This window comes from Schistocerca americana, chromosome 5 (genome assembly GCF_021461395.2).
Source record: "Schistocerca americana isolate TAMUIC-IGC-003095 chromosome 5, iqSchAmer2.1, whole genome shotgun sequence".
In the NCBI taxonomy this organism is placed as follows: Eukaryota; Metazoa; Arthropoda; class Insecta; order Orthoptera; family Acrididae; genus Schistocerca; species Schistocerca americana.
Genome location: NC_060123.1, coordinates 229996122 through 230003636, shown reverse-complemented (window position 1 = coordinate 230003636; position 7515 = coordinate 229996122).

Genomic DNA, 7515 nt, shown 5'->3' with positions numbered 1-7515 from the left:
AATCTTGTGTTCCTCGAGTATGCCATCTGAGCAGCCTTTTCCAGATGCCAACACCTGGTTGCTGTCTCTTTTGACTTATGTAAAGCAAACGACATGACCTGGTGACATCATATCCTTGCCACATTGTATGAGTGGGGTCTCCGGGGCCCGCTCCTGATTTTTATCCAAAACGTCCTGTCGCCCCATGCTTTCCGTGTCCAATTTGGTGCCGCCCATAGTTCCATCCATATCAAGGAGAATGGAGTCCCACAGGGCTTGGTATTGAGTGTCTCTATTTTTGGTGGCCATTAACAGTCTAGCAGCAGCTGTCGGTCCGTAGCAGTCGCGCGGTTCCGGACTGAAGCGCATAGAACCGCTCGGCCACACCGGCCGGCCTAGAGTGGATGTTTTAATGTGTCGCAGAGTGGCTAGCTTTACCTTTTTTTTTTCGTCGTCGGCCAGCCACGGTCATTTGCTCTCTTGCTTTTACCACTTCTATCTGTTTCTTGCTTCTGTCTGTGGTAGCGTTTGTTGTCCTTCTATAGTTCTTCTGGATCTTCCTTTCACTTGTTATAATGCTGTACATCTCCTTTCTTTTCATCTTTCCCTTGTGTAACTATTTTATTGGGAACATGGGACCGATGACCTTGTAGTTTGGTCCATCCTCCCGCCCCCCAGCCCCCAGTTGTAAACTAACCAACTCCCCACTCTTCCCTGCTCACCCCTCCTATTTTATTCTTTTTGTGGTTTTGGGCAGCCATCTGCCCGCTTTCGGCCCTTGATTGGTTTAGCGGATGGGCTTAGCCTCGCTTCTCTCTGCCATGATCTCCATCTCCCCTCCTTGTCCTCTTCCCCATGTTCTCTACACCACCCACGCCATTCCCTTGGTTACTTCCGCAGTCACGAACACTGATGGACCTCTTCAGAGTCAAAAAGCCTCCGTCACTCCAATAGTGCTCTGTTGTCTGTTCTGAACACTCTTACAATAGTTTCAGGATGCCATTGCTTTTTAGTCACTGGCTCTAAATCCTCTGCTCGTGTCGGATATGCCTTTATGTCTTCTGTTGGCACCGAAGACCATCTCTTGTCTGCCGTGCTTGTGGTGTTTATTGCAGAACTGATGGTGATCTATTGGGCCCTCTGTTTTATTGAATGGTCCTCCCTCATCCAAATTTTGTTATGTATGGACTCAATAAGTGGCCTTCATCCTATTGCTTGGTGTTATTCCTGCCATCCCTTTTTCTCTGCCATCCACAACCCTTCTCGCTAATCGTAGTGACGCTGATTGTTTGGTCTACTTCCTTTGGGTTCATGGCCATGTAGGTATCCCAGGTAATGATTGCTGGTCATCTGACTGAGGTGACAGCCGCCCAACCCCAGTTCTCCAGTGAGAATCTACATTCCTCTGCCATCTTCACATTGGGCATACTGGGCTGACCCAAGGATTTTTACTCTGCAATGAGCGGCCCTCCCCCCTTTGTAATTGTGGGACTCCACTCATCGTAAACTATATTTTGCTGGACAGTCCCCGCCTTTTGGCCATTTTCACTAAATATTCCCTCCCACCTTTGTCTTGGTTGTTAGTGGATGACCCTCGCATAGTTCCGTCTGTCCTCGGTTTTCTTTGCGAAAGTGGTCTGTACTCTCAGATATAAGTTGTTGAATTTTCCTCCGGAATTTGAGTCCCTCAGTTAGCGTAGGCGTTGGTTGTGGAGGCCTTGACGTCTCCTCTACACTGGTAAGGCTCTCCTGCCTCTTTCCCCACATTTCTCAGATCTGTTGGGCTGCTTTGTTTCCCTGTTTCCTGTGTCTTCTTCCTCTGGTGTTGTTCCCGTTGAATCGAGATAATGATGTTGTGAGGGTGTCAGGATGGTTTGGTGGCAGTGCTAGAGTTCCACCGTGCAAAGTGTTTCTATGGCACCATCTTTACACATATTTCTCTCTACAACAAACTACTATCAATTAAGTACATTATGTCTCAGGTTGTTAATTATCCCCCCCCCCCCATTTCCACCCACTCCCACCCTTTTCTTTCCTCTTCCTGGTGTCAGGACGTCCCTTTCCTCTTTTTGTTTGCACATTATCCCTTTCCTCTGACTGGACTGTTCGTGTCGTTCCCCCCCTGGTTTCTGCCATCCCATATCACGGGAACAATGACCTCGCTTTTTGGTCCTTTCTGCCAAATCAACCAATCAATCAATCTTTTCCTATTGTGCTAACCTGTCGTATACTGTACCTGACCGAGTTCCATTTGAACTTCCTAACTTATACCAATTTGTTATTTTCATCAGCTTGCTCTACTACTATCAGATACTGTAATATCACTGACAAATCTGCACCAAATTGGCAGGCCAGACTCTTTTTGTTTCAACAACACTAGAATTTTTCTTCAATATCACAGCCAATTTTTTTCTGGTGCAAAGGGTTCATTGCCTCTGCACTGATCTTTACACATATTTCTTTCTACGACAAACTACTAGCAATTAAGTAGATTATGTCTCTGGCTGTTAATTATCCTGCTGTTGCTGATGGGGCCGCTCACTGCTGTCCTTTCCAGTCCGCCTCGCTACTGTTGCTGCTCCGTTTCCCAAGCAGTTAGCCGGCCGCGGTGGCCGAGCAGTTCTGGGCGCTTCAGTCTGGAACCGCGTGACTGCTACGGTCGCAGGTTCGAATCCTGCCTCTGGCATGGATGTGTGTGATGTCCTTAGGTTAGTTAGGTTTAAGTAGTTCTAATTTATAGGGGACTGATGACCTCAGATGTTAAGTCCCATGGTGCTCAGAGCCATTTGAACCAAACAGTTATCGTCATGAAACTACCTATTACAATTGCCCCTTCTAGAGGAAGACCCACTTCCTCCACGACTAATTCTGTCTACTCTTGTATAGTGCCACAAATTGGTGTACTTAGTGTGGTTGAGAAAATTAAGATATCGGTTGCCTAATACAATGACGTGCAGAAGTGGCTCAAGACGACTGAACAAATTAGACAGTGCCACATACCAATGTAGCGAGAGTCGTTGTCCTGAAACCAAGGCCGTCACTTCGTGTCATAAAGCAGGATGCAGCAAAGTACGGACACAGCAGAAAGACTGAGCAGCCACTGTGCTGGTGGCACGAGTAACTCATGTTGGTGCCACAATTCGGTTATGACCTGAGTGGAAGAAACCAGTGCTGTAATAAAACAACCACAGGCCAGGTCTGTAAAAATATTTCTCATTTTCAATTAGAGATATGCCTGCTGGCATCCAGCTATGAAGAGGGACCTATGACAGTACACAGTTTTCACATCTACTGATTGAGAGCCATGAGTCTTTCACTCGTGGACTTACATGCTGCTAACCACAGCACTGAGCTTACGTACAGGGTGATTCAAAAAGAATACCACAACTTTAAAAATGTGTATTTAATGAAAGAAACATAATATAACCTTCTGTTATACATCATTACAAAGAGTATTTAAAAAGGTTTTTTTTCACTCAAAAACAAGTTCAGAGATGTTCAATATGGCCCCCTCCAGACATTCGAGCAATATCAACCCGATACTCCAACTCGTTCCACACTCTCTGTAGCATATCAGGCGTAACCGTTTGGATAGCTGCTGTTATTTCTCGTCTCAAATCATCAATGGTGGCTGGGAGAGATGGCCGAAACACCATATCCTTAACATACCCCCATAAGAAAAAATCGCAGGGGGTAAGATCAGGGCTTCTTGGAGGCCAGTGATGAAGTGCTGTGTCACGGGCTGCCTGGCGGCCGATCCATCGCCTCGGGTAGTTGACGTTCAGGTAGTTACGGACAGATAAGTGCCAATGTGGTTGATTGTGGAATTTGCAGCTCTCTGCTAGCTCTGCGAGTCGATTTTCCTGGGCTGCGAACAAATGCTTGCTGGATGCGTGCTACATTTTCATCACTCGTTCTCGGCCGTCCAGAACTTTTCCCTTTGCACAAACACCCATTCTCTGTAAACTGTTTATACCAACGTTTAATACACCGCCTATCAGGAGGTTTAACACCATACTTCGTTCGAAATGCACGCTGAACAACTGTCGTCGATTCACTTCTGCCGTACTCAATAACACAAAAGCTTTCTGTTGAGCGGTCGCCATTTTAGCATCAACTGACGCTGACGCCTAGTCAACAGCGCCTCAAGCGAACAAATGTACAAATAAATGAAACTTTATAGCTCCCTTAATTCGCCGACAGATAGTGCTTAGCTCTGCCTTTTGTCGTTGCAGAGTTTTAAATTCCTAAAGTTGTGGTATTCTTTTTGAATCACCCTATAGAATCTGATGCCATGGACTCTGCAAAGTGGTCCTCCTGGTGGCCACTAGTTCATGACTGTGAGTGAATCTGAAGTGATATCAGGTGTTCCCCAGGGAAGCGTCCTGAGATCTCTGCTGTTCCTGATCTATATAAATGACCTGGGTGACAATCTGAGCAGTTCTCTTAGGTTGTTCACAGATGATGCTGTAATTTACCGTCTAGTAAGGTCATCCGAAGACCAGTATCAGTTGCAAAGCGATTTAGAAAAGATTGTAGTATGGTGTGGCAGGTGGCAGTTGACGGTAAATAACGAAAAGTGTGAGGTGATCCACATGAGTTCCAAAAGAAATCCTTTGGAATTCGATTACTCGATAAATAGTACAATTCTCAAGGCTGTCAATTCAACTAAGTACCTGGGTGTTAAAATTACGAACAACTTCAGTTGGAAAGGCCACATAGATAATATTATGGGGAATGCGAGCCAAAGGTTGCGTTTCATTGGCAGGACACTTAGAAGATGCAACAAGTCCACTAAAGAGACAGCTTACACTACACTCGTTCGTCCTCTGTTACAACATTGCTGCGCGGTGTGGGATCCTTACCAGGTGGGATTGACGGAGGACATCGAAAGGGTGCAAAAAAAGGGCAGCTCGTTTTGTATTATCACGTAATAGGGGAGAGAGTGTGGCAGATATGATACGCGAGTTGGGATGGAAGTCATTAAAGCAAAGACGTTTTTCGTCGCGGCGAGATCTATTTACGAAATTTCAGTCACCAACTTTCTCTTCCGAATGCGAAAATATTTTGTTGAGCCCTACCTACATAGGTAGGAATGATCATCAAAATAAAATAAGAGAAATCAGAGCTCGAACAGAAAGGTTTAAGTATTCGTTTTTCCCGCGCGCTGTTCGGGAGTGAAATGGCAGGGAGATAGTATGATTGTGGTTCGATGAACCCTCTGCCAAGCACTTAAATTTGAATTGCAGAGTAATCATGTAGATGTAGATGTAGATGGATCTGCAGCCATTCGTCCTCTACCACTTAGGTGGCAAACTACCTGCATGGGCATTGGGCAGCCTCCACTGCTGGCTGATGCTTCTTCTGTGTGCAGACTACATCGAGATAATGCACGCTCCGGCCGCCTACTTTTGAGACTGCTAGTGACCACTGCCACCTCTGAGACGTCAGTGGCCTTGTGGTGTTACTGGTGCTGACGTCACTGCTTCCCTAGATGCCGCCTGCCTGTGACGTCTGGTCAGCATTTACCTCAGTGGGGATGTGTTACCGACGCCCTGCGAGTGTCGGCAGTCTGGAGTGAAATCACACTTACTCTGTGCAATGAATAATAAATATGAATTCTCAATACTGTTTCAATGACGCCTCGCCTGATCTCTAGAAGGTACCTTCTCACCATACCACCGCTCCTTCATGCTTTGTGGTGGTGGTTCGATGGCATCCTGACCTCGACCGGAGTGGCCGTGCGGTTCTAGGCTCTACAGTCTGGAACCGAGCGACCGCTACGGTCGCAGGTTCGAATCCTGCCTCGGGCATGGATGTGTGTGATGTCCTTAGGTTAGTTAGGTTTACTTAGTTCTAAGTTCTAGGCGACTGATGACCTCAGAAGTTAAGTCGCATAGTGCTCAGAACCATTTGAACCATTTTTTGTAGCGCCTAGAACCGCTCGAGCCACTCCGGCCGGCTGCCCGTCACCCCTACCAACCATAATGGCCGGGCAACTTGGTCTTCACTCTGGCAAATCTCATGGCATACTCGATATTTCTATGGTTATTGTTGTTATGGGTGGAACTGTTTTCACTGATATAATTATATCAACTCCTGTTGCTTCGATACCACATGTTGAGTTCGCGTACTTGTCTCAAAAATGTGGTTCTATCGCATTCTGCTAAGCTGATGTAACCCCGAACATTCCAAAGTAATTTTTAGAGCAGCACGTCTAACACATTTTCTTTCATTACCAGCCCATTTAGTTAAACTTCTCTGCCAATACATGGCTGGTACGGAGGCGCATTCAGAAATTCCTGATATATTTCGCTCTGTTTCTTGTGTGACCAGGGTTCGGCTTCATATCCACTAGAAAAGCCTTCTAAGGTTCCGCAACTGCACAATTCCGAGCGTCTCCGCCACTTGTTTTCTGCAATTAACTTGGCTTTCTTTTCAGGGAGTTCTTGAGAAATCAATTGCCTACACGCGTCCATCAGTGTAACCGGATGGATCTTTCCTTTCAGGTGAAAGTTTTGACCTCTATTCTCGCTTGATTATGGCATTCCCCTCCTTATGTGAAAGTACCTACCACTCTTTTAATACTTTCTATGCTTTCAATACATCCGTTAATTTTTGATGTTATGTACATCAAACTTTCTACCTCCTCTTCTTTCAGTTCTATGATCTTTTGGTTTACGTTGTATTCCAAGCTTTTGGTATTACTGTGAACATCTGTATTAATCGTGTTACTGTAGTGGGCCTCCCCCCATGAACCAAGGACCTTGCCGTTGGTGGAGAGGCTTGCGTGCCTCAACGATACAGATAGCCGTACCGTAGGTGCAACCACAACGGAGGGGTATCTGTTGAGAGGCCACACAAACGTGTGGTTCCTGAAGAGGGGCAGCAGCCTTTTCAGTAGTTGCGGGGGCAACAGTCTGGATTATTGACTGATCTGGTCTTGTAACACTAACCAAAACGGCCTTGCTGTTGTGATACTGCGAACGGCTGAAAGCAAGGGGAAACTACAGCTGTCATTTTTCCCGAGGGCATGCAGCTTTACTGTATGATTAAATGATGATGGCGTCCTCTTGGGTAAAATATTCCGGAGGTAAAATAGTCCCCCATTCGGATCTCCGGGCGGGGACTACTTAAGAGGACGTCGTTATCAGGAGAAAGAAAACTGGCGTTCTACGGATCGGAGCGTGGAATGTCAGATCCCTTAATCAGGCAGGTAGGTTAGAAAATTTAAAAAGGGAAATGGATAGGTTAAAGTTAGATATAGTGGGAATTAGTGAAGTCCGGTGGCAGGAGGAGCGAGACTTTTGTTTAGGTGAATACAGGGTTTTAAATACAATCAAATAGGGGTAATGCAGGAGTACCTTTAATAATGAATAGGAAAATAGGAGTGCGGGTAAGCTACTATAAACAGCATAGTGAACGCATTATTGTGGCCAAGATAGACACGAAGCCCACGCCTACTACATTAGGACAAGTTTATATGCCAACTAGCTCTGCAGATGATGAAGAAATTGATGGAATTTATGATGAGAT